This window comes from Styela clava, chromosome 5, assembly GCF_964204865.1.
Source record: "Styela clava chromosome 5, kaStyClav1.hap1.2, whole genome shotgun sequence".
In the NCBI taxonomy this organism is placed as follows: Eukaryota; Metazoa; Chordata; class Ascidiacea; order Stolidobranchia; family Styelidae; genus Styela; species Styela clava.
Window position 1 is genome coordinate 4,585,130 of NC_135254.1, and position 25,712 is coordinate 4,610,841.

At 40.3% G+C, this 25,712-nt stretch overlaps 1 protein-coding gene and 33 non-coding genes across 37 annotated transcripts in view; all 34 read left to right on the plus strand.

The window, feature by feature from the left end:
- Nucleotides 1–25,712, plus strand: part of LOC120344644 (FGFR1 oncogene partner 2 homolog) — a 254,399-nt gene that overhangs the window by 145,232 nt on the left and 83,455 nt on the right. The window lies entirely within an intron of this gene.
- LOC144423368 (U1 spliceosomal RNA) lies at nt 189–348 on the plus strand. The gene has a single exon (XR_013475862.1). It is a non-coding gene; the product is annotated as a U1 spliceosomal RNA (small nuclear RNA).
- On the plus strand, nt 925–1,087 carry LOC144423159 (U1 spliceosomal RNA). Its single transcript, XR_013475653.1, has one exon. It is a non-coding gene; the product is annotated as a U1 spliceosomal RNA (small nuclear RNA).
- On the plus strand, nt 1,644–1,806 carry LOC144423449 (U1 spliceosomal RNA). The gene has a single exon (XR_013475943.1). It is a non-coding gene; the product is annotated as a U1 spliceosomal RNA (small nuclear RNA).
- On the plus strand, nt 2,362–2,521 carry LOC144423369 (U1 spliceosomal RNA). The gene has a single exon (XR_013475863.1). It is a non-coding gene; the product is annotated as a U1 spliceosomal RNA (small nuclear RNA).
- LOC144424027 (U1 spliceosomal RNA) lies at nt 3,098–3,260 on the plus strand. The gene has a single exon (XR_013476392.1). It is a non-coding gene; the product is annotated as a U1 spliceosomal RNA (small nuclear RNA).
- Nucleotides 3,817–3,979, plus strand: LOC144423450 (U1 spliceosomal RNA). The gene has a single exon (XR_013475944.1). It is a non-coding gene; the product is annotated as a U1 spliceosomal RNA (small nuclear RNA).
- Nucleotides 4,536–4,698, plus strand: LOC144423475 (U1 spliceosomal RNA). The gene has a single exon (XR_013475969.1). It is a non-coding gene; the product is annotated as a U1 spliceosomal RNA (small nuclear RNA).
- On the plus strand, nt 5,248–5,410 carry LOC144423452 (U1 spliceosomal RNA). Its single transcript, XR_013475946.1, has one exon. It is a non-coding gene; the product is annotated as a U1 spliceosomal RNA (small nuclear RNA).
- LOC144423476 (U1 spliceosomal RNA) lies at nt 5,967–6,129 on the plus strand. The gene has a single exon (XR_013475970.1). It is a non-coding gene; the product is annotated as a U1 spliceosomal RNA (small nuclear RNA).
- Nucleotides 6,714–6,876, plus strand: LOC144423365 (U1 spliceosomal RNA). The gene has a single exon (XR_013475859.1). It is a non-coding gene; the product is annotated as a U1 spliceosomal RNA (small nuclear RNA).
- LOC144423514 (U1 spliceosomal RNA) lies at nt 7,433–7,596 on the plus strand. The gene has a single exon (XR_013476008.1). It is a non-coding gene; the product is annotated as a U1 spliceosomal RNA (small nuclear RNA).
- On the plus strand, nt 8,152–8,311 carry LOC144423385 (U1 spliceosomal RNA). Its single transcript, XR_013475879.1, has one exon. It is a non-coding gene; the product is annotated as a U1 spliceosomal RNA (small nuclear RNA).
- Nucleotides 8,897–9,059, plus strand: LOC144423366 (U1 spliceosomal RNA). The gene has a single exon (XR_013475860.1). It is a non-coding gene; the product is annotated as a U1 spliceosomal RNA (small nuclear RNA).
- Nucleotides 9,616–9,779, plus strand: LOC144423410 (U1 spliceosomal RNA). Its single transcript, XR_013475904.1, has one exon. It is a non-coding gene; the product is annotated as a U1 spliceosomal RNA (small nuclear RNA).
- LOC144423097 (U1 spliceosomal RNA) lies at nt 10,357–10,519 on the plus strand. Its single transcript, XR_013475592.1, has one exon. It is a non-coding gene; the product is annotated as a U1 spliceosomal RNA (small nuclear RNA).
- On the plus strand, nt 11,069–11,234 carry LOC144423364 (U1 spliceosomal RNA). Its single transcript, XR_013475858.1, has one exon. It is a non-coding gene; the product is annotated as a U1 spliceosomal RNA (small nuclear RNA).
- Nucleotides 11,818–11,981, plus strand: LOC144423289 (U1 spliceosomal RNA). The gene has a single exon (XR_013475783.1). It is a non-coding gene; the product is annotated as a U1 spliceosomal RNA (small nuclear RNA).
- Nucleotides 12,537–12,700, plus strand: LOC144423124 (U1 spliceosomal RNA). Its single transcript, XR_013475618.1, has one exon. It is a non-coding gene; the product is annotated as a U1 spliceosomal RNA (small nuclear RNA).
- On the plus strand, nt 13,278–13,441 carry LOC144423384 (U1 spliceosomal RNA). Its single transcript, XR_013475878.1, has one exon. It is a non-coding gene; the product is annotated as a U1 spliceosomal RNA (small nuclear RNA).
- LOC144424086 (U1 spliceosomal RNA) lies at nt 13,990–14,152 on the plus strand. The gene has a single exon (XR_013476450.1). It is a non-coding gene; the product is annotated as a U1 spliceosomal RNA (small nuclear RNA).
- LOC144423208 (U1 spliceosomal RNA) lies at nt 14,703–14,865 on the plus strand. The gene has a single exon (XR_013475702.1). It is a non-coding gene; the product is annotated as a U1 spliceosomal RNA (small nuclear RNA).
- On the plus strand, nt 15,542–15,705 carry LOC144423173 (U1 spliceosomal RNA). Its single transcript, XR_013475667.1, has one exon. It is a non-coding gene; the product is annotated as a U1 spliceosomal RNA (small nuclear RNA).
- Nucleotides 16,283–16,445, plus strand: LOC144424088 (U1 spliceosomal RNA). The gene has a single exon (XR_013476452.1). It is a non-coding gene; the product is annotated as a U1 spliceosomal RNA (small nuclear RNA).
- Nucleotides 18,494–18,657, plus strand: LOC144423211 (U1 spliceosomal RNA). The gene has a single exon (XR_013475705.1). It is a non-coding gene; the product is annotated as a U1 spliceosomal RNA (small nuclear RNA).
- Nucleotides 19,235–19,397, plus strand: LOC144423164 (U1 spliceosomal RNA). Its single transcript, XR_013475658.1, has one exon. It is a non-coding gene; the product is annotated as a U1 spliceosomal RNA (small nuclear RNA).
- On the plus strand, nt 19,956–20,119 carry LOC144423464 (U1 spliceosomal RNA). The gene has a single exon (XR_013475958.1). It is a non-coding gene; the product is annotated as a U1 spliceosomal RNA (small nuclear RNA).
- On the plus strand, nt 20,697–20,859 carry LOC144424019 (U1 spliceosomal RNA). The gene has a single exon (XR_013476383.1). It is a non-coding gene; the product is annotated as a U1 spliceosomal RNA (small nuclear RNA).
- Nucleotides 21,410–21,572, plus strand: LOC144424018 (U1 spliceosomal RNA). Its single transcript, XR_013476382.1, has one exon. It is a non-coding gene; the product is annotated as a U1 spliceosomal RNA (small nuclear RNA).
- LOC144423437 (U1 spliceosomal RNA) lies at nt 22,129–22,291 on the plus strand. The gene has a single exon (XR_013475931.1). It is a non-coding gene; the product is annotated as a U1 spliceosomal RNA (small nuclear RNA).
- Nucleotides 22,968–23,131, plus strand: LOC144423403 (U1 spliceosomal RNA). Its single transcript, XR_013475897.1, has one exon. It is a non-coding gene; the product is annotated as a U1 spliceosomal RNA (small nuclear RNA).
- LOC144423829 (U1 spliceosomal RNA) lies at nt 23,709–23,871 on the plus strand. Its single transcript, XR_013476194.1, has one exon. It is a non-coding gene; the product is annotated as a U1 spliceosomal RNA (small nuclear RNA).
- On the plus strand, nt 24,548–24,711 carry LOC144423271 (U1 spliceosomal RNA). The gene has a single exon (XR_013475765.1). It is a non-coding gene; the product is annotated as a U1 spliceosomal RNA (small nuclear RNA).
- Nucleotides 25,289–25,451, plus strand: LOC144423196 (U1 spliceosomal RNA). Its single transcript, XR_013475690.1, has one exon. It is a non-coding gene; the product is annotated as a U1 spliceosomal RNA (small nuclear RNA).

Here is a 25,712-nt window from a genome sequence, read left to right on the forward strand (position 1 = left end):
TTAGATGGCAAAGAACTCGCGATGTATCACATAAAATATCTGACCGCAAGAAATCGTATTCTACGTTACTGACAAACGAATCAATTAAAATTCAACTTTTGCAAATATCGTTTTTATTGTTGAGAACTTCTATCTCAACATTTAGCATAGAACATTCAGTCATGATGCGCAATCAATCGTCACAAACCATACTTACCTGACGTGGCGGTCAACCGCGATCACGAAGGCGGTTCTGCCTAGGCGAGGTTTAGTCATTGCACCCAGACTAAATTGACCCTAGCGATTATCCCAAATGTGGATAACTCGGTCGTGTAATTTCTGAGGGGACTGCGTTCGCGCTATCCCTTTTATATATTTGCTCACTACCAATATCCTGTTGGCTTACGAGTTAGGTCAATGAGCGGCCACGTTGCTTTCATTAAATGTTGCCGTATTGATCCTCGTTTGGGTATGTTATATTTCTCATGACCAATCATACAATCCATTTATTGATATTATTCCATGACATGCCTTGCCATTATCCAAATTATCCCTTTATCCAACCGTCTCTAGATTGATTCTTTATTTGCAGTTTCAGATTGTGTTGCCATTGATTGAGCAATAGAATGAGCGCCAAGATTCGGAAATATCATAATTCTCCGTTTAAGGCACGTATCGGAGCTGCGGCTCTTTGTTTATAGTTTAATATTTCAACCCCTGGTCCTTGCTATTTCTTGTAAAGTTGTTCAGCTTCATTCTGCCATCGGATGGCAAAGAACTCGCGATGTATCACATGAAAGATTTGAACGCAATGAATCATATTCTATGTTACTGACAGACGAATCAATTAAAATTGCAACTTTTGCACATATCGTTTTTATTGCTGAGAACTTCTTCCTTAGCATAGAACATTCATTCATGATGCGCAAACAATCATCACAAATCATACTTACCTGACGAGGCATTCAACCGCGATCACGAAGGCGGTTCTGCCTAGGCGAGGTTTAGTCATTGCACCCAGACTAAATTGACCCTAGCGATTATCCCAAATGTGGATAACTCGGTCGTGTAATTTCTTCTAGTGGGGACTGCGTTCGCGCTCTCCCTTTTGTGTATTTGCTCCTTATTAATATCCTGTTGACAAACGAGTTAGGTCAATGAGCGGCCACTCTATTTTCGTATGGCTCCACTAGTTGTGGCCGTCGGGATCATTGTTAGAGTATGTTATATTCATGCCTTGCCATTATCCAAGCTGTCCCTTTATCCAACCGCATCTAGATTGATTCCATATTTGTAGTTCCATATTCAGATTGTGTTGCCATTGATTTAGCAATAGAATGAGTGCCAAGATTTGGAAATATCATTATTTGCTGTCCAAGGTACGTATTGGGGCTGTAGCTCTTTGTTTATAGTTTAATATTTCAAACCCTGGCTCTTTGCTATTTCTTGTAAAGTTGTTCGGCTTCATTCTGCCATTAGATGGCAAAGAGCTCGCGATGTATCACATAAAATATCTGACCGCAAGAAATCGTATTCTACGTTACTGACAAACGAATCAATTAAAATTGCAACTTTTGCAAATATCATTTTTATTGTTGAGAACTTCTATCTCAACATTTTGCATAGAACATTCATTCATGATGCGCAATCAATCGTCACAAACCATACTTACCTGATGGGGCAGTCAACCGCGATCACGAAGGCGGATCTGCCTAGGCGAGGTTTAGTCATTGCACCCAGACTGAATTGACCCTAGCGATTATCCCAAATGTCGATAACTCGGTCGTGTAATTTCTGCTAGTGGGGACTGCGTTCGCGCTATCCCTTTTATATATTGGCTCACTACCAATATCCTGTTGGCTTACGAGTTAGGTCAATGAGCTGCCACGCTATTTTCGTATGGCTCCACTAGTTGTGGCCGTCGGGATCATTGTTAGAGTATGTTATATTCATGCCTTGCCATTATCCAAGCTGTCCCTTTATCCAACTGTATCTAGATTGGTTCCATATTTGTAATTCCACATTCAGATTGTGTTGCCATTGATTGAGCAATAGAATGAGCGCCAAGATTTGGAAGTATCATTATTTGCTGTCCAAGGTACGTATTGGGGCTGTGGCTCTTTGTTTATAGTTTAATATTTCAAACCCTGGCTCTTTGCTATTTCTTGTAAAGTTATTCGGCTTCATTCCGCCATTAGATGGCAAAGAACTCGCGATGTATCACATAAAATATCTGACCGCAAGAAATCGTATTCTACGTTACTGACAAACGAATCAATTAAAATTCAACTTTTGCAAATATCGTTTTTATTGTTGAGAACTTCTATCTCAACATTTAGCATAGAACATTCAGTCATGATGCGCAATCAATCGTCACAAACCATACTTACCTGACGTGGCGGTCAACCGCGATCACGAAGGCGGTTCTGCCTAGGCGAGGTTTAGTCATTGCACCCAGACTAAATTGACCCTAGCGATTATCCCAAATGTGGATAACTCGGTCGTGTAATTTCTGAGGGGACTGCGTTCGCGCTATCCCTTTTATATATTTGCTCACTACCAATATCCTGTTGGCTTACGAGTTAGGTCAATGAGCGGCCACGTTGCTTTCATTAAATGTTGCCGTATTGATCCTCGTTTGGGTATGTTATATTTCTCATGACCAATCATACAATCCATTTATTGATATTATTCCATGACATGCCTTGCCATTATCCAAATTATCCCTTTATCCAACCGTCTCTAGATTGATTCTTTATTTGCAGTTTCAGATTGTGTTGCCATTGATTGAGCAATAGAATGAGCGCCAAGATTCGGAAATATCATAATTCTCCGTTTAAGGCACGTATCGGAGCTGCGGCTCTTTGTTTATAGTTTAATATTTCAACCCCTGGTCCTTGCTATTTCTTGTAAAGTTGTTCAGCTTCATTCTGCCATCGGATGGCAAAGAACTCGCGATGTATCACATGAAAGATTTGAACGCAATGAATCATATTCTATGTTACTGACAGACGAATCAATTAAAATTGCAACTTTTGCACATATTGTTTTTATTGCTGAGAACTTCTTCCTTAGCATAGAACATTCATTCATGATGCGCAAACAATCATCACAAATCATACTTACCTGACGAGGCAGTCAACCGCGATCACGAAGGCGGTTCTGCCTAGGCGAGGTTTAGTCATTGCACCCAGACTAAATTGACCCTAGCGATTATCCCAAATGTGGATAACTCGGTCGTGTAATTTCTGCTAGTGGGGACTGCGTTCGCGCTCTCCTTTTTGTGTATTTGCTCCTTATTAATATCCTGTTGACATACGAGTTAGGTCAATGAGCGGCCACGCTATTTTCGTATGGCTCCACTAGTTGTGGCCGTCGGAATCATTGTTAGAGTATGTTATATTCATGCCTTGCCATTATCCAAGCTGTCCCTTTATCCAACCGTATCTAGATTGATTCCATATTTGTAGTTCCATATTCAGATTGTGTTGCCATTGTTTTAGCAATAGAATGAGTGCCAAGATTTGGAAATATCATTATTTGCTGTCCAAGGTACGTATTGGGGCTGTGGCTCTTTGTTTATAGTTTAATATTTCAAACCCTGGCTCTTTGCTATTTCTTGTAAAGTTGTTCGGCTTCATTCTGCCATTAGATGGCAAAGAACTCGCGATGTATCACATAAAATATCTGACCGCAAGAAATCGTATTCTACGTTACTGACAAACGAATCAATTAAAATTGCAACTTTTGCAAATATCATTTTTATTGTTGAGAACTTCTATCTCAACATTTTGCATAGAACATTCATTCATGATGCGCAATCAATCGTCACAAACCATACTTACCTGATGGGGCAGTCAACCGCGATCACGAAGGCGGATCTGCCTAGGCGAGGTTTAGTCATTGCACCCAGACTGAATTGACCCTAGCGATTATCCCAAATGTCGATAACTCGGTCGTGTAATTTCTGCTAGTGGGGACTGCGTTCGCGCTATCCCTTTTATATATTGGCTCACTACCAATATCCTGTTGGCTTACGAGTTAGGTCAATGAGCGGCCACGCTATTTTCGTATGGCTCCACTAGTTGTGGCCGTCGGGATCATTGTTAGAGTATGTTATATTCATGCCTTGCCATTATCCAAGCTGTCCCTTTATCCAACTGTATCTAGATTGATTCCATATTTGTAATTCCACATTCAGATTGTGTTGCCATTGATTGAGCAATAGAATTAGCGCCAAGATTTGGAAGTATTATTATTTGCTGTCCAAGGTACGTATTGGGGCTGTGGCTCTTTGTTTATAGTTTAATATTTCAAACCCTGGCTCTTTGCTATTTCTTGTAAAGTTGTTCGGCTTTATTCTGCCATTAGATGGCAAAGAACTCGCGATGTATCACATAAAATATCTGACCGCAAGAAATCGTATTCTACGTTACTGACAAACGAATCAATTAAAATTGCAACTTTTGCAAATATCGTTTTTATTGTTGAGAACTTCTATCTCAACATTTAGCATAGAACATTCAGTCATGATGCGCAATCAATCGCCACAAACCATACCTACCTCACGTGGCGGTCAACCGCGATCACGAAGGCGGTTCTGCCTAGGCGAGGTTTAGTCATTGCACCCAGACTAAATTGACCCTAGCGATTATCCCAAATGTGGATAACTCGGTCGTGTAATATCTGCTAGTGGGGACTGCGTTCGCGCTATCCCTTTTATATATTTGCTCACTACCAATATCCTGTTGGCTTACGAGTTAGGTCAATGAGCGGCCACGCTATTTTCGTATGGCTCCACTAGTTGTGGCCGTCGGGATCATTGTTAGAGTATGTTATATTCATGCCTTGCCATTATCCAAATTATCCCTTTATCCAACCGTCTCTAGATTGATTCCTTATTTGCAGTTTCAGATTGTGTTGCCATTGATTGAGCAATAGAATGAGCGCCAAGATTCGGAAATATCATTATTCTCCGTTTAGGGTACGTATCGGAGCTGCGGCTCTTTGTTTATAGTTTAATATTTCAACGCCTGGTCCTTGCTATTTCTTGTAAAGTTGTTCAGCTTCATTCTGCCATCGGATGGCAAAGAACTCGCGATGTATCACATAAAAGATTTGAACGCAATGAATCGTATTCTACGTTACTGACAGACGAATCAATTAAAATTGCAACTTTTGCAAATATCGTTTTTATTGTTGAGAACTTCTATCTCAACATTTTGCATAGAACATTCATTCATGATGCGCAATCAATCGTCACAAACCATACTTACCTGATGGGGCAGTCAACCGCGATCACGAAGGCGGATCTGCCTAGGCGAGGTTTAGTCATTGCACCCAGACTGAATTGACCCTAGCGATTATCCCAAATGTCGATAACTCGGTCGTGTAATTTCTGCTAGTGGGGACTGCGTTCGCGCTATCCCTTTTATATATTGGCTCACTACCAATATCCTGTTGGCTTACGAGTTAGGTCAATGAGCGGCCACGCTATTTTCGTATGGCTCCACTAGTTGTGGCCGTCGGGATCATTGTTAGAGTATGTTATATTCATGCCTTGCCATTATCCAAGCTGTCCCTTTATCCAACTGTATCTAGATTGATTCCATATTTGTAATTCCACATTCAGATTGTGTTGCCATTGATTGAGCAATAGAATTAGCGCCAAGATTTGGAAGTATCATTATTTGCTGTCCAAGGTACGTATTGGGGCTGTGGCTCTTTGTTTATAGTTTAATATTTCAAACCCTGGCTCTTTGCTATTTCTTGTAAAGTTGTTCGGCTTTATTCTGCCATTAGATGGCAAAGAACTCGCGATGTATCACATAAAATATCTGACCGCAAGAAATCGTATTCTACGTTACTGACAAACGAATCAATTAAAATTGCAACTTTTGCAAATATCGTTTTTATTGTTGAGAACTTCTATCTCAACATTTAGCATAGAACATTCAGTCATGATGCGCAATCAATCGCCACAAACCATACCTACCTCACGTGGCGGTCAACCGCGATCACGAAGGCGGTTCTGCCTAGGCGAGGTTTAGTCATTGCACCCAGACTAAATTGACCCTAGCGATTATCCCAAATGTGGATAACTCGGTCGTGTAATATCTGCTAGTGGGGACTGCGTTCGCGCTATCCCTTTTATATATTTGCTCACTACCAATATCCTGTTGGCTTACGAGTTAGGTCAATGAGCGGCCACGTTGCTTTCATTAAATGTTGCCGTATTGATCCTCGTTTGGGTATGTTATATTTCTCATGACCAATCTTACAATCCATTTATTGATATTATTCCATGACATGCCTTGCCATTATCCAAATTATCCCTTTATCCAACCGTCTCTAGATTGATTCCTTATTTGCAGTTTCAGATTGTGTTGCCATTGATTGAGCAATAGAATGAGCGCCAAGATTCGGAAATATCATTATTCTCCGTTTAGGGTACGTATCGGAGCTGCGGCTCTTTGTTTATAGTTTAATATTTCAACGCCTGGTCCTTGCTATTTCTTGTAAAGTTGTTCAGCTTCATTCTGCCATCGGATGGCAAAGAACTCGCGATGTATCACATAAAAGATTTGAACGCAATGAATCGTATTCTACGTTACTGACAGACGAATCAATTAAAATTGCAACTTTTGCAAATATCGTTTTTATTGTTGAGAACTTCTATCTCAACATTTTGCATAGAACATTCATTCATGATGCGCAATCAATCGTCACAAACCATACTTACCTGACGGGGCAGTCAACCGCGATCACGAAGGCGGATCTGCCTAGGCGAGGTTTAGTCATTGCACCCAGACTGAATTGACCCTAGCGATTATCCCAAATGTCGATAACTCGGTCGTGTAATTTCTGCTAGTGGGGACTGCGTTCGCGCTATCCCTTTTATATATTGGCTCACTACCAATATCCTGTTGGCTTACGAGTGAGGTCAATGAGCGGCCACGCTATTTTCGTATGGCTCCACTAGTTGTGGCCGTCGGGATCATTGTTAGAGTATGTTATATTCATGCCTTGCCATTATCCAAGCTGTCCCTTTATCCAACTGTATCTAGATTGATTCCATATTTGTAATTCCACATTCAGATTGTGTTGCCATTGATTGAGCAATAGAATGAGCGCCAAGATTTGGAAGTATCATTATTTGCTGTCCAAGGTACGTATTGGGGCTGTGGCTCTTTGTTTATAGTTTAATATTTTAAACCCTGGCTCTTTGCTATTTTTTGTAAAGTTGTTCGGCTTCATTCTGCCATTAGATGGCAAAGAACTCGCGATGTATCACATAAAATATCTGACCGCAAGGAATCGTATTCTACGTTACTGACAAACGAATCAATTAAAATTGCAACTTCTGCAAATATCGTTTTTATTGTTGAGAACTTCTATCTCAACATTAAGCATAGAACATTCATTCATGACGCGCAATCAATCGTCACAAACCATACTTAACTGACGTGGCAGTCAACCGCGATCACGAAGGCGGTTCTGCCTAAGCGAGGTTTAGTCATTGCACCCAGACTAAATTGACCCTAGCGATTATCCCAAATGTGAATAACTCTGTCGTGTAATTTCTGCTAGAGGGGACTGCGTTCGCGCTCTCCCTTTTGTGTATTTGCTCCTTATTAATATCCTGTTGACATACGAGTTAGGTCAATGAGCGGCCACGCTATTTTCGTATGGCTCCACTAGTTGTGGCCGTCGGGATCATTGTTAGAGTATGTTATATTCATGCCTTGCCATTATTCAATCTGTCCCTTTATCCAACCGTATCTAGATTGATTCCATATTTGTAGTTCCACATTCAGATTGTGTTGCCATTGATTGAGCAATAGAATGAGCGCCAAGATTTGGAAATATCAATATTTGCTGTCCAAGATACATATTGGGGCTGTGGCTCTTTGTTTATAGTTTCATATTTCAAACCCTGGCTCTTTGCTATTTCTTGTAAAGTTGTTCGGCTTTATTCTGCCATTAGATGGCAAAGAACTCGCGATGTATCACATAAAATATCTGACCGCAAGAAATCGTATTCTACGTTACTGACAAACGAATCAATTAAAATTGCAACTTTTGCAAATATCGTTTTTATTGTTGAGAACTTCTATCTCAACATTTAGCATAGAACATTCAGTCATGATGCGCAATCAATCGTCACAAACCATACTTACCTGACGTGGCGGTCAACCGCGATCACGAAGGCGGTTCTGCCTAGGCGAGGTTTAGTCATTGCACCCAGACTAAATTGACCCTAGCGATTATCCCAAATGTGGATAACTCGGTCGTGTAATTTCTGGGGGGACTGCGTTCGCGCTATCCCTTTTATATATTTGCTCACTACCAATATCCTGTTGGCTTACGAGTTAGGTCAATGAGCGGCCACGTTGCTTTCATTAAATGTTGCCGTATTGATCCTCGTTTGGGTATGTTATATTTCTCATGACCAAAGCTTACAATCCATTTATTGATATTATTCCATGACATGCCTTGCCATTATCCAAATTATCCCTTCATCCAACCGTCTCTAGATTGATTCCTTATTTGCAGTTTCAGATTGTGTTGCCATTGATTGAGCAATAGAATGAGCGCCAAGATTCGAAAATATCATTATTCTCCGTTTAGGGTACGTATCGGAGCTGCGGCTCTTTGTTTATAGTTTAATATTTCAACCCCTGGTCCTTGCTATTTTTTGTAAAGTTGTTCAGCTTCATTCTGCCATCGGATGGCAAAGAACTCGCGATGTATCACATAAAAGATTTGAACGCAATGAATCGTATTCTACGTTACTGACAGACGAATCAATTAAAATTGCAACTTTTGCAAATATCGTTTTTATTGTTGAGAACTTCTATCTCAACATTTTTGCATAGAACATTCATTCATGATGCGCAATCAATCGTCACAAACCATACTTACCTGACGGGGCAGTCAACCGCGATCACGAAGGCGGATCTGCCTAGGCGAGGTTTAGTCATTGCACCCAGACTGAATTGACCCTAGCGATTATCCCAAATGTCGATAACTCGGTCGTGTAATTTCTGCTAGTGGGGACTGCGTTCGCGCTATCCCTTTTATATATTGGCTCACTACCAATATCCTGTTGGCTTACGAGTTAGGTCAATGAGCGGCCACGCTATTTTCGTATGGCTCCACTAGTTGTGGCCGTCGGGATCATTGTTAGAGTATGTTATATTCATGCCTTGCCATTATCCAAGCTGTCCCTTTATCCAACTGTATCTAGATTGATTCCATATTTGTAATTCCACATTCAGATTGTGTTGCCATTGATTGAGCAATAGAATGAGCGCCAAGATTTGGAAGTATCATTATTTGCTGTCCAAGGTACGTATTGGGGCTGTGGCTCTTTGTTTATAGTTTAATATTTCAAACCCTGGCTCTTTGCTATTTTTTGTAAAGTTGTTCGGCTTCATTCTGCCATTAGATGGCAAAGAACTCGCGATGTATCACATAAAATATCTGACCGCAAGGAATCGTATTCTACGTTACTGACAAACGAATCAATTAAAATTGCAACTTTTGCAAATATCGTTTTTATTGTTGAGAACTTCTATCTCAACATTTAGCATAGAACATTCATTCATGATGCGCAATCAATCGTCACAAACCATACTTACCTGACGTGTCAGTCAACCGCGATCACGAAGGCAGTTCTGCCTAGGCGAGGTTTAGTCATTGCACCCAGACTAAATTGACCCTAGCGATTATCCCGAATGTGGATAACTCGGTCGTGTAATTTCTGCTAGAGGGGACTGCGTTCGCGCTATCCCTTTTATATATTTGCTCACTACCAATATCCTGTTGGCTTACGAGTTAGGTCAATGAGCGGCCACGTTGCTTTCATTAAATGTTGCCGTATTGATCCTCGTTTGGGTATGTCATATTTCTCATGACCAATCTTACAATCCATTTATTGATATTATTCCATGACATGCCTTGCCATTATCCAAATTATCCCTTTATCCAACCGTCTCTAGATTGATTCCTTATTTGCAGTTTCAGATTGTGTTGCCATTGATTGAGCAATAGAATGAGCGCCAAGATTCGGAAATATCATTATTCTCCGTTTAAGGTACGTATCGGAGCTGCGGCTCTTTGTTTATAGTTTAATATTTCAACCCCTGGTCCTTGCTATTTCTTGTAAAGTTGTTCAGCTTCATTCTGCCATCGGATGGCAAAGAACTCGCGATGTATCACATAAAAGATTTGAACGCAATGAATCGTATTCTACGTTACTGATAGACGAATCAATTAAAAATTGCAACTTTTGCACATATCGTTTTCATTGTTGAGAACTTCATCCTTAGCATAGAACATTCATTCATGATGCGCAAACAATCGTCACAAATCATACTTACCTGACGAGGCAGTCAACCGCGATCACGAAGGCGGTTCTGCCTAGGCGAGGTTTAGTCATTGCACCCAGACTAAATTGACCCTAGCGATTATCCCAAATGTGGATAACTCGGTCGTGTAATTTCTGCTAGTGGGGACTGCGTTCGCACTCTCCCTTTTGTGTATTTGCTCCTTATTAATATCCTGTTGACATACGAGTTAGGTCAATGAGCGGCCACGCTATTTTCGTATGGCTCCACTAGTTGTGGCCGTCGGGATCATTGTTAGAGTATGTTATATTCATGCCTTGCCATTATCCAAGCTGTCCCTTTATCCAACCGTATTTAGATTGATTCAATATTTGTAGTTCCACATTCAGATTGTGTTGCCATTGATTGAGCAATAGAATGAGCGCCAAGATTTGGAAATATCATTATTTGCTGTCCAAGGTACGTATTGGGGCTGTGGCTCTTTGTTTATAGTTTAATATTTCAAACCCTGGCTCTTTGCTATTTTTTGTAAAGTTGTTCAGCTTCATTCTGCCATCGGATGGCAAAGAACCGCGATGTATCACATAAAATATTTGAACGCAATGAATCGTATTCTACGTTACTGATAGACGAATCAATTAAAAATTGCAACTTTTACACATATCGTTTTTATTGTTGAGAACTTCTTCCTTAGCATAGAACATTCATTCATGATGCGCAAACAATAGTCACAAATCATACTTACCTGACGAGGCAGTCAACCGCGATCACGAAGGCGGTTCTGTCTAGGCGAGGTTTAGTCATTGCACCCAGACTAAATTGACCCTAGCGATTATCCCGAATGTTGGTAACTCGGTCGTGTAATTTTTTTGCTAGAGGGGACTGCGTTCGCGCTATCCCTTTTATATATTTGCTCACTACCAATATCCTGTTGGCTTACGAGTTAGGTCAATGAGCGGCCACGTTGCTTTCATTAAATGTTGCCGTATTGATCCTCGTTTGGGTATGTTATATTTCTCATGACCAATCTTACAATCCATTTATTGATATTATTCCATGACATGCCTTGCCATTATCCAAATTATCCCTTTATCCAACCGTCTCTAGATTGATTCCTTATTTGCAGTTTCAGATTGTGTTGCCATTGATTGAGCAATAGAATGAGCGCCAAGATTCGGAAATATCATTATTCTCCGTTTAGGGTACGTATCGGAGCTGCGGCTCTTTGTTTATAGTTTAATATTTCAACCCCTGGTCCTTGCTATTTCTTGTAAAGTTGTTCAGCTTCATTCTGCCATCGGATGGCAAAGAACTCGCGATGTATCACATAAAAGATTTGAACGCAATGAATCGTATTCTACGTTACTGACAGACGAATCAATTAAAATTGCAACTTTTGCAAATATCGTTTTTATTGTTGAGAACTTCTATCTCAACATTTTGCATAGAACATTTATTCATGATGCGCAAGCAATCGTCACAAACCATACTTACCTGACGGGGCAGTCAACCGCGATCACGAAGGCGGATCTGCCTAGGCGAGGTTTAGTCATTGCACCCAGACTGAATTGACCCTAGCGATTATCCCAAATGTGGATAACTCTGTCGTGTAATTTCTGCTAGAGGGGACTGCGTTCGCGCTCTCCCTTTTGTGTATTTGCTCCTTATTAATATCCTGTTGACATACGAGTTAGGTCAATGAGCGGCCACGCTATTTTCGTATGGCTCCACTAGTTGTGGCTGTCGGGATCATTGTTAGAGTATGTTATATTTATGCCTTGCCATTATCCAAGCTGTCCCTTTATCCAACTGTATCTAGATTGATTCCATATTTGTAATTCCACATTCAGATTGTGTTGCCATTGATTGAGCAATAGAATGAGCGCCAAGATTTGGAAGTATCATTATTTGCTGTCTAAGGTACGTATTGGGGCTGTGGCTCTTTGTTTATAGTTTAATATTTCAAACCCTGGCTCTTTGCTATTTTTTGTAAAGTTGTTCGGCTTCATTCTGCCATTAGATGGCAAAGAACTCGCGATGTATCACATAAAATATCTGACCGCAAGGAATCGTATTCTACGTTACTGACAAACGAATCAATTAAAATTGCAACTTTTGCAAATATCGTTTTTATTGTTGAGAACTTCTATCTCAACATTTAGCATAGAACATTCATTCATGATGCGCAATCAATCGCCACAAACCATACTTACATGACGTGGCGGTCAACCGCGATCACGAAGGCGGTTCTGCCTAGGCGAGGTTTAGTCATTGCACCCAGACTAAATTGACCCTAGCGATTATCCCAAATGTGGATAACTCGGTCGTGTAATTTCTGCTAGAGGGGACTGCGTTCGCGCTATCCCTTTTATATATTTGCTCACTACCAATATCCTGTTGGCTTACGAGTTAGGTCAATGAGCGGCCACGTTGCTTTCATTAAATGTTGCCGTATTGATCCTCGTTTGAGTATGTTATATTTCTCATGACCAATCTTACAATCCATTTATTGATATTATTACATGACATGCCTTGCCATTATCCAAATTATCCCTTTATCCAACCGTCTCTAGATTAATTCCTTATTTGCAGTTTCAGATTGTGTTGCCATTGATTGAGCAATAGAATGAGCGCCAAGATTCGGAAATATCATTATTCTCCGTTTAAGGTACGTATCGGAGCTGCGGCTCTTTGTTTATAGTTTAATATTTCAACCCCTGGTCCTTGCTATTTCTTGTAAAGTTGTTCAGCTTCATTCTGCCATTGGATGGCAAAGAACTCGCGATGTATCACATAAAAGATTTGAACGCAATGAATCGTATTCTACGTTACTGACAGACGAATCAATTAAAAATTGCAACTTTTGCACATATCGTTTTTATTGTTGAGAACTTCTTCCTTAGCATAGAACATTCATTCAAGATGCGCAAACAATCGTCACAAATCATACTAACCTGACGAGGCAGTCAACCGCGATCACGAAGGCGGTTCTGCCTAGGCGAGGTTTAATCATTGCACCCAGACTAAATTGACCCTAGCGATTATCCCAAATGTGGATAACTCGGTCGTGTAATTTCTGCTAGTGGTGACTGCGTTCGCGCTCTCCCTTTTGTGTATTTGCTCCTTATTAATATCCTGTTGACATACGAGTTAGGTCAATGAGCGGCCACGCTATTTTCGTATGGCTCCACTAGTTGTGGCCGTCGGGATCATTGTTAGAGTATGTTATATTCATGCCTTGCCATTATCCAAGCTGTCCCTTTATCCAACCGTATCTAGATTGATTCAATATTTGTAGTTCCACATTCAGATTGTGTTGCCATTGATTGAGCAATAGAATGAGCGCCAAGATTTGGAAATATCATTATTTGCTGTCCAAGGTACGTATTGGGGCTGTGGCTCTTTGTTTATAGTTTAATATTTCAAACCCTGGCTCTTTGCTATTTCTTGTAAAGTTGTTCAGCTTCATTCTGCCATCGAATGGCAAAGAACCGCGATGTATCACATAAAAGATTTGAACGCAATGAATCGTATTCTACGTTACTGATAGACGAATCAATTAAAAATTGCAACTTTTGCACATATCGTTTTTATTGTTGAGAACTTCTTCCTTAGCATAGAACATTCATTCATGATGCGCAAACAATAGTCACAAATCATACTTACCTGACGAGGCAGTCAACCGCGATCACGAAGGCGGTTCTGTCTAGGCGAGGTTTAGTCATTGCACCCAGACTAAATTGACCCTAGCGATTATCCCAAATGTGGATAACTCGGTCGTGTAATTTCTGCTAGTGGGGACTGCGTTCGCGCTCTCCCTTTTGTGTATTTGCTCCTTATTAATATCCTGTTGACATACGAGTTAGGTCAATGAGCGGCCACGCTATTTTCGTATGGCTTCACTAGTTGTGGCTGTCGGGATCATTTTTAGAGTATGTTATATTCATGCCTTGCCATTATCCAAGCTGTCCCTTTATCCAACCGTATCTAGATTGATTCCATATTTGTAATTCCACATTCAGATTGTGTTGCCATTGATTGAGCAATAGAATGAGCGCCAAGATTTGGAAGTATCATTATTTGCTGTCCAAGGTACGTATTGGGGCTGTGGCTCTTTGTTTATAGTTTAATATTTCAAACCCTGGCTCTTTGCTATTTCTTGTAAAGTTGTTCAGCTTCATTCTGCCATCGGATGGCAAAGAACTCGCGATGTATCACATAAAAGATTTGAACGCAATGAATCGTATTCTACGTTACTGATAGACGAATCAATTAAAAATTGCAACTTTTGCACATATCGTTTTTATTGTTGAGAACTTCTTCCTTAGCATAGAACATTCATTCATGATGCGCAAACAATCGTCACAAATCATACTTACCTGACGAGGCAGTCAACCGCGATCACGAAGGCGGTTCTGCCTAGGCGAGGTTTAGTCATTGCACCCAGACTGAATTGACCCTAGCGATTATCCCAAATGTCGATAACTCGGTCGTGTAATTTCTGCTAGTGGGGACTGCGTTCGCGCTATCCCTTTTATATATTTGCTCACTACCAATATCCTGTTGGCTTACGAGTTAGGTCAATGAGCGGCCACGTTGCTTTCATTAGTTGTTGCCGTAATGATCCTCGTTTGGGTATGTTATATTTCTCATGACCAATTTGCTCCTTATTAATATCCTGTTGGCATACGAGTTAGGTCAATGAGCGGCCACGCTATTTTCGTATGGCTCCACTAGTTGTGGCCGTCGGGATCATTGTTAGAGTATGTTATATTCATGCCTTGCCATTATCCAAGCTGTCTCTTTATCCAACTGTATCTAGATTGACTCCATATTTGTAATTCCACATTCAGATTGTGTTGCCATTGATTGAGCAATAGAATGAGCGCCAAGATTTGGAAGTATCATTATTTGCTGTCCAAGGTACGTATTGGGGCTGTGGCTCTTTGTTTATGGTTTAATATTTCAAACCCTGGCTCTTTGCTATTTTTTGTAAAGTTGTTCGGCTTCATTCTGCCATTAGATGGCAAAAAACTCGCGATGTATCACATAAAATATCTGACCGCAAGGAATTGTATTCTACGTTACTGACAAACGAATCAATTAAAATTGCAACTTTTGCAAATACCGTTTTTATTGTTGAGAACTTCTATCTCAACATTTAGAGCATAGAACATTCATTCATGATGCGCAATCAATTGTCACAAACCATACTTACCTGAAGGGGCAGTCAACCGCGATCACGAAGGCGGTTCTGCCTAGGCGAGGTTTAGTCATTGCACCCAGACTAAATTGACCCTAGCGATTATCCCGAATGTGGATAACTCGGTCGTGTAATTTCTGCTAGAGGGGACTGCGTTCGCGCTATCCCTTTTATATATTTGCTCACTACCAATATCCTGTTGGCTTACGAGTTAGGTCAATGAGCGGCCACGTTGCTTTCATTAAATGTTGCCGTATTGATCCTCGTTTGGGTATGTTATATTTCTCATGACCAATCTTACAATCCATTTATTGATATTATTCCATGACATGCCTTGCCATTATCCAAATTATCCCTTTATCCAACCGTCTCTAGATTGATTCCTTATTTGCAGTTTCAGATTGTGTTGCCATTGATTGAGCAATAGAATGAGCGCCAAGATTCGGAAATATCATTATTCTCCGTTTAAGGTACGTATCGGAGCTGCGGCTCTTTGTTTATAGTTTAATATTTCAACCCCTGGTCCTTGCTATTTCTTGTAAAGTTGTTCAGCTTCATTCTGCCATCGGATGGCAAAGAACTCGCGATGTATCACATAAAAGATTTGAACGCAATGAATCGTATTCTACGTTACTGATAGACGAATCAATTAAAAATTGCAACTTTTGCACATATCGTTTTCATTGTTGAGAACTTCATCCTTAGCATAGAACATTCATTCATGATGCGCAAACAATCGTCACAAATCATACTTACCTGACGAGGCAGTCAACCGCGATCACGAAGGCGGTTCTGCCTAGGCGAGGTTTAGTCATTGCACCCAGACTAAATTGACCCTAGCGATTATCCCAAATGTGGATAACTCGGTCGTGTAATTTCTGCTAATGGGGACTGCGTTCGCGCTCTCCCTTTTGTGTATTTGCTCCTTATCAATATCTTGTTGACATACCAGTTAGGTCAATGAGCGGCCACGCTATTTTCGTATGGCTCCACTAGTTGTGGCCGTCGGAATCATTGTTAGAGTATGTTATATTCATGCCTTGCCATTATCCAAGCTGTCCCTTTATCCAACTGTATCTAGATTGATTCCATATTTGTAATTCCACATTCAGATTGTGTTGCCATTGATTGAGCAATAGAATGAGCGCCAAGATTTGGAAGTATCATTATTTGCTGTCCAAGGTACGTATTGGGGCTGTGGATCTTTGTTTATAGTTTAATATTTCAAACCCTGGCTCTTTGCTATTTTTTGTAAAGTTGTTCGGCTTCATTCTGCCATTAGATGGCAAAAAACTCGCGATGTATCACATAAAATATCTGACCGCAAGGAATCGTATTCTACGTTACTGACAAACGAATCAATTAAAATTGCAACTTTTGCAAATATCGTTTTCATTGTTGAGAACTTCTATCTCAACATTTAGAGCATAGGTTCTCAAAGTGCTCCGTACGGAGCCCCAGGGCTCCGCGAGAGAAACCCAGGGGCTCCGCGAGCTATTCGATTACTCTTCAAAATACTGACTCAAAATTTTGTAACTGTTCAAAGAAGCAATGACAGCTTTGATAAAATCTGACAACAATATAGCCTCGAAATATGGTAAAGAGGCGGAATCAAATAATGACATTATTTATAAGCAGTGTCGCAGCCAGGATTCTTAAGAGGGAGGTGGTATAAAATTGGAATCGGAAATTTCCGCGCGACATTCTTTGCGATTAAAAAAAGGGATAACGAAATTTCTGTTACGTAAAATATTCAATCCATGACCAATGGAGCATTTAACGTGACTCGTCGTTATAATGTCGTTACTCACGTTTGATTCGAGATTACTATTATGATTACTAAAATGAAAGAATACTATTCTAAAATAACATAAAATATGTCATAAACTGCCAACTATAAATAAATTGGGGTCGTATTTTTGCGATCTTGGGATTTGTCAAATTTGATTTGTTCTTTCGCACTTGAGATTATTTTTAAGCAAGATATCGCCGTTTAAAAAATCACAATGTCTGGGCAAAATACGAACAATTGAAAATTATTTTATTGCATTCAGCTCCGTCGGTAGTTTCAGAATGAAAAAAGGTACATCGCGGATCGCGCGCACAATTGATTGCGTGCGGCTGCGTCGGTAGTTTCAGAATAGGAAAAAACAGGTACATCGCGCGCACAATTGACTGTGTTTCGATTTCGCAGTTACTACGATAAAAAGCTAACATAACACCAACTTTTGTGATTTACAATGTCTATAAACGCGTTTTCAATCTGAAGTGAGTCTGCTGAAATCTGCTGTGTCTGCTGTGATCTTCCATTTTAAGTTTTAATATTTTAGAATGCGGTTTTTCAATCAAGAAATTTGAGTTGTGGATTTACCTCTTTATTGATTATTATTTTTAGCATTTTGTCGCCGATGACTATAATATGGTAACATGTTTTTAACATTGAACTCATAATTCCCCATAAGAACAAAAAAGCAATTTTACGTCGTCATTGTGTAACAATACATGTATATGCCGAGGGAAATATTTGATTTAGGGAGAATAAACACCGGCGTAAAGATGTTTACATGCCGACGAAAAAAATCGGCGATTGTAACGAAATGAAATCGCGAACGTTATTAACGGCCTTTTATGTCTTCCAAAAATGTCAAAAGAGAAAAGATTCGACCCCTAATTTATTAATATGTTCGTCAAGTGTCAAATTTACAGCTTTAGTATGAAATTTAGATTTATTTATGACTTGTGTTAACCCTATTAAAAAAGGTTCAGCATTTAAAATAATTATAAAGTACATTTAACTTGCCCAGGAATATTAATCTGAAAGTAACAATTTTAACATTTATTTTGGGGCTCCGCGAATAATATTCAACCTTTTAAGGGCTCCGCAACATCAAAAGTTTGAGAACCCCTGATTTAGAGCATAGAACATTCATTCATGATGCGCAATCAATCGTCACAAACCATACTTACCTGAAGGAGCAGTCAACCGCGATCATGAAGGCGGTTCTGCCTAGGCGAGGTTTAGTCATTGCACCCAGACTAAATTGACCCTAGCGATTATCCCAAATGTGGATAACTCGGTCGTGTAATTTCTGCTAGAGGGGACTGCGTTCGCGCTATCCCTTTTATATATTTGCTCACTACCAATATTCTGTTGGCTTACGAGTTAGGTCAATGAGCGGCCACGTTGCTTTCATTAAATGTTGCCGTATTGATCCTCGTTTGGGTATGTTATATTTCTCATGACCAATCTTACAATCCATTTATTGATATTATTCCATGACATGCCTTGCCATTATCCAAATTATCCCTTTATCCAACCGTCTCTAGATTGATTCCTTATTTGCAGTTTCAGATTGTGTTGCCATTGATTGAGCAATAGAATGAGCGCCAAGATTCGGAAATATCATTATTCTCCGTTTAAGGTACGTATCGGAGCTGCGGCTCTTTGTTTATAGTTTAATATTTCAACCCCTGGTCCTTGCTATTTCTTGTAAAGTTGTTCAGCTTCATTCTGCCATCGGATGGCAAAGAACTCGCGATGTATCGCATAAAAGATTTGAACGCAATGAATCGTATTCTACGTTACTGATAGACGAATCAAGTAAAAATTGCAACTTTTGCACATATCGTTTTTATTGTTGAGAACTTCTTCCTTAGCATAGAACATTCATTCATGATGCGCAAACAATCGTCACAAATCATACTTAACTGACGAGGCAGTCAACCGCGATCACGAAGGCGGTTCTGCCTAGGCGAGGTTTAGTCATTGCACCCAGACTAAATTGACCCTAGCGATTATCCCAAATGTGGATAACTCGGTCGTGTAATTTCTGCTAATGGGGACTGCGTTCGCGCTCTCCCTTTTGTGTATTTGCTCCTTATCAATATCTTGTTGACATACCAGTTAGGTCAATGAGCGGCCACGCTATTTTCGTATGGCTCCACTAGTTGAGGCCGTCGGAATCATTGTTAGAGTATGTTATATTCATGCCTTGCCATTATCCAAGCTGTCCCTTTATCCAACTGTATCTAGATTGATTCCATATTTGTAATTCCACATTCAGATTGTGTTGCCATTGATTGAGCAATAGAATGAGCGCCAAGATTTGGAAGTATCATTATTTGCTGTCCAAGGTACGTATTGGGGCTGTGGCTCTTTGTTTATAGTTTAATATTTCAAACCCTGGCTCTTTGCTATTTTTTGTAAAGTTGTTCGGCTTCATTCTGCCATTAGATGGCAAAAAACTCGCGATGTATCACATAAAATATCTGACCGCAAGGAATCGTATTCTACGTTACTGACAAACGAATCAATTAAAATTGCAACTTTTGCAAATATCGTTTTCATTGTTGAGAACTTCTATCTCAACATTTAGAGCATAGAACATTCATTCATGATGCGCAATCAATCGTCACAAACCATACTTACCTGAAGGAGCAGTCAACCGCGATCACGAAGGCGGTTCTGCCTAGGCGAGGTTTAGTCATTGCACCCAGACTAAATTGACCCTAGCGATTATCCCAAATGTGGATAACTCGGTCGTGTAATTTCTGCTAGAGGATACTGCGTTCGCGCTATCCCTTTTATATATTTGCTCACTACCAATATCCTGTTGGCTTACGAGTTAGGTCAATGAGCGGCCACGTTGCTTTCATTAAATGTTGCCGTATTGATCCTCGTTTGGGTATGTTATATTTCTCATGACCAATCTTACAATCCATTTATTGATATTATTCCATGACATGCCTTGCCATTATCCAAATTATCCCTTTATCCAACCGTCTCTAAATTGATTCCTTATTTGCAGTTTCAGATTGTGTTGCCATTGATTGAGCAATAGAATGAGCGCCAAGATTCGGAAATATCATTATTCTCCGTTTAAGGTACGTATCGGAGCTGCGGCTCTTTGTTTATAGTTTAATATTTCAACCCCTGGTCCTTGCTATTTCTTGTAAAGTTGTTCAGCTTCATTCTGCCATCGGATGGCAAAGAACTCGCGATGTATCACATAAAAGATTTGAACGCAATGAATCGTATTCTACGTTACTGATAGACGAATCAATTAAAAATTGCAACTTTTGCACATATCGTTTTTATTGTTGAGAACTTCTTCCTTAGCATAGAACATTCATTCATGATGCGCAAACAATCGTCACAAATCATACTTACCTGACGAGGCAGTCAACCGCGATCACGAAGGCGGTTCTGCCTAGGCGAGGTTTAGTCATTGCACCCAGACTAAATTGACCCTAGCGATTTTCCCAAATGTGGATAACTCGGTCGTGTAATTTCTGCTAGTGGGGACTGCGTTCGCGCTCTCCCTTTTGTGTATTTGCTCCTTATTAATATCCTGTTGACATACGAGTTAGGTCAATGAGCGGCCACGCTATTTTCGTATGGCTCCACTAGTTGTGGCCGTCGGGATCATTGTTAGAGTATGTTATATTCATGCCTTGCCATTATCCAAGCTGTCCCTTTATCCAACCGTATCTAGATTGATTCCATATTTGTAGTTCCACATTCAGATTGTGTTGTCATTGATTGAGCAATAGAATGAGCGCCAAGATTTGGAAATATCATTATTTGCTGTCCAAGGTACGTATTGGGGCTGTGGCTCTTTGTTTATAGTTTAATATTTCAAACCCTGGCTCTTTGCTATTTCTTGTAAAGTTGTTCAGCTTCATTCTGCCATCGGATGGCAAAGAACTCGCGATGTATCACATAAAAGATTTGAACGCAATGAATCGTATTCTACGTTACTGATAGACGAATCAATTAAAAATTGCAACTTTTGCACATATCGTTTTTATTGTTGAGAACTTCTTCCTTAGCATAGAACATTCATTCATGATGCGCAAACAATCGTCACAAATCATACTTACCTGACGAGGCAGTCAACCGCGATCACGAAGGCGGTTCTGCCTAGGCGAGGTTTAGTCATTGCACCCAGACTAAATTGACCCTAGCGATTATCCCAAATGTGGATAACTCGGTCGTGTAATTTCTGCTAGTGGGGACTGCGTTAGCGCTCTCCCTTTTGTGTATTTGCTCCTTATTAATATCCTGTTGACATACGAGTTAGGTCAATGAGCGGCCACGCTATTTTCGTATGGCTCCACTAGTTGTGGCCGTCGGGATCATTGTTAGAGTATGTTATATTCATGCCTTGCCATTATCCAAGCTGTCCCTTTATCCAACCGTATTTAGATTGATTCCATATTTGTAGTTCCACATTCAGATTGTGTTGCCATTGATTGAGCAATAGAATGAGCGCCAAGATTTGGAAATATCATTATTTGCTGTCCAAGGTACGTATTGGGGCTGTGGCTCTCTGTTTATAGTTTAATATTTCAAACCCTGGCTCTTTGCTATTTCTTGTAAAGTTGTTCGGCTTCATTCTGCCATTAGATGGCAAAGAACTCGCGATGTATCACATAAAATATCTGACCGCAAGAAATCGTATTCTACGTTACTGACAAACGAATCAATTAAAATTGCAACTTTTGCAAATATCGTTTTTATTGTTGAGAACTTCTATCTCAACATTTAGCATAGAACATTCATTCATGATGCGCAATCAATCGTCACAAACCATACTTACCTGACGGGGCAGTCAACCGCGATCACGATGGCGGATCTGCCTAGGCGAGGTTTAGTCATTGCACCCAGACTGAATTGACCCTAGCGATTATCCCAAATGTCGATAACTCGGTCGTGTAATTTCTGCTAGTGGGGACTGCGTTCGCGCTATCCCTTTTATATATTGGCTCACTACCAATATCCTGTTGGCTTACGAGTTAGGTCAATGAGCGGCCACGTTGCTTTCATTAGTTGTTGCCGTAATGATCCTCGTTTGGGTATGTTATATTTCTCATGACCAATTTGCTCCTTATTAATATCCTGTTGGCATAGGAGTTAGGTCAATGAGCGGCCACGCTATGTTCGTATGGCTCCACTAGTTGTGGCCGTCGGGATCATTGTTAGAGTATGTTATATTCATGCCTTGCCATTATCCAAGCTGTCCCTTTATCCAACCGTATCTAGATTGACTCCATATTTGTAATTCCACATTCAGATTGTGTTGCCATTGATTGAGCAATAGAATGAGCGCCAAGATTTGGAAGTATCATTATTTGCTGTCCAAGGTACGTATTGGGGCTGTGGCTCTTTGTTTATGGTTTAATATTACAAACCCTGGCTCTTTGCTATTTTTTGTAAAGTTGTTCGGCTTCATTCTGCCATTAGATGGCAAAAAACTCGCGATGTATCATATAAAATATCTGACCGCAAGGAATCGTATTCTACGTTACTGACAAACGAATCAATTAAAATTGCAACTTTTGCAAATATCGTTTTTATTGTTGAGAACTTCTATCTCAACATTTAGAGCATAGAACATTCATTCATGATGCGCAATCAATCGTCACAAACCATACTTACCTGAAGGGGCAGTCAACCGCGATCACGAAGGCGGTTCTGCCTAGGCGAGGTTTAGTCATTGCACCCAGACTAAATTGACCCTAGCGATTATGCCGAATGTGGATAACTCGGTCGTGTAATTTCTGCTAGAGGGGACTGCGTTCGCGCTATCCCTTTTATATATTTGCTCACTACCAATATCCTGTTGGCTTACGAGTTAGGTCAATGAGCGGCCACGTTGCTTTCATTAAATGTTGCCGTATTGATCCTCGTTTGGGTATGTTATATTTCTCATGACCAATCTTACAATCCATTTATTGATATTATTCCATGACATGCCTTGCCATTATCCAAATTATCCCTTTATCCAACCGTCTCTAGATTGATTCCTTATTTGCAGTTTCAGATTGTGTTGCCATTGATTGAGCAATAGAATGAGCGCCAAGATTCGGAAATATCATTATTCTCCGTTTAAGGTACGTATCGGAGCTGCGGCTCTTTGTTTATAGTTTAATATTTCAACCCCTGGTCCTTGCTATTTCTTGTAAAGTTGTTCAGCTTCATTCTGCCATCGGATGGCAAAGAACTCGCGATGTATCACATAAAAGATTTGAACGCAATGATTCGTATTCTACGTTACTGATAGACGAATCAATTAAAAATTGCAACTTTTGCACATATCGTTTTCATTGTTGAGAACTTCATCCTTAGCATAGAACATTCATTCATGATGCGCAAACAATCGTCACAAATCATACTTACCTGACGAGGCAGTCAACCGCGATCACGAAGGCGGTTCTGCCTAGGCGAGGTTTAGTCATTGCACCCAGACTAAATTGACCCTAGCGATTATCCCAAATGTGGATAACTCGGTCGTGTAATTTCTGCTAGTGGGGACTGCGTTCGCGCTCTCCCTTTTGTGTATTTGCTCCTTATTAATATCCTGTTGACATACGAGTTAGGTCAATGAGCGGCCACGCTATTTTCGTATGGCTCCACTAGTTGTGGCCGTCGGGATCATTGTTAGAGTATGTTATATTCATGCCTTGCCATTATCCAAGCTGTCCCTTCATCCTACCGTATCTAGATTGATTCCATATTTGTAATTCCACATTCAGATTGTGTTGCCATTGGTTGAGCAATAGAATGAGCGCCAAGATTTGGAAGTATCATTATTTGCTGTCCAAGGTACGTATTGGGGCTGTGGCTCTTTGTTTATGGTTTAATATTTCAAACCCTGGCTCTTTGCTATTTTTTGTAAAGTTGTTCGGCTTCATTCTGCCATTAGATGGCAAAAAACTCGCGATGTATCACATAAAATATCTGACCGCAAGGAATCGTATTCTACGTTACTGACAAACGAATCAATTAAAATTGCAACTTTTGCAAATATCGTTTTTATTGTTGAGAACTTCTATCTCAACATTTAGAGCATAGAACATTCATTCATGATGCGCAATCAATCGTCACAAACCATACTTACCTAAAGGGGCAGTCAACCGCGATCACGAAGGCGGTTCTGCCTAGGCGAGGTTTAGCAACATTTAGAGCATAGAACATTCATTCATGATGCGCAAACAATCGTCACAAACCATACTTACCTGAAGGAGCAGTCAACCGCGATCACGAAGGCGGTTCTGCCTAGGCGAGGTTTAGTCATTGCACCCGGACTAAATTGACCCTAGCGATTATCCCAAATGTGGATAACTCGGTCGTGTAATTTCTGCTAGAGGGGACTGCGTTCGCGCTATCCCTTTTATATATTTGCTCACTACCAATATCCTGTTGGCTTACGAGTTAGGTCAATGAGCGGCCACGTTGCTTTCATTAAATGTTGCCGTATTGATCCTCGTTTGGGTATGTTATATTTCTCATGACCAATCTTACAATCCATTTATTGATATTTTTCCATGACATGCCTTGCCATTATCCAAAATATCCCTTTATCCAACCGTCTCTAGATTGATTCCTTATTTGCAGTTTCAGATTGTGTTGCCATTGATTGAGCAATAGAATGAGCGCCAAGATTCGGAAATATCATTATTCTCCGTTTAAGGTACGTATCGGAGCTGCGGCTCTTTGTTTATAGTTTAATATTTCAACCCCTGGTCCTTGCTATTTCTTGTAAAGTTGTTCAGCTTCATTCTGCCATCGGATGGCAAAGAACTCGCGATGTATCACATAAAAGATTTGAACGCAATGATTCGTATTCTACGTTACTGATAGACGAATCAATTAAAAATTGCAACTTTTGCACATATCGTTTTCATTGTTGAGAACTTCATCCTTAGCATAGAACATTCATTCATGATGCGCAAACAATCGTCACAAATCATACTTACCTGACGAGGCAGTCAACCGCGATCACGAAGGCGGTTCTGCCTAGGCGAGGTTTAGTCATTGCACCCATACTAAATTGACCCTAGCGATTATCCCAAATGTGGATAACTCGGTCGTGTAATTTCTGCTAGTGGGGACTGCGTTCGCGCTCTCCCTTTTGTGTATTTGCTCCTTATTAATATCCTGTTGACATACGAGTTAGGTCAATGAGCGGCCACGCTATTTTCGTATGGCTCCACTAGTTGTGGCCGTCGGGATCATTGTTAGAGTATGTTATATTCATGCCTTGCCATTATCCAAGCTGTCCCTTCATCCTACCGTATCTAGATTGATTCCATATTTGTAATTCCACATTCAGATTGTGTTGCCATTGATTGAGCAATAGAATGAGCGCCAAGATTTGGAAGTATCATTATTT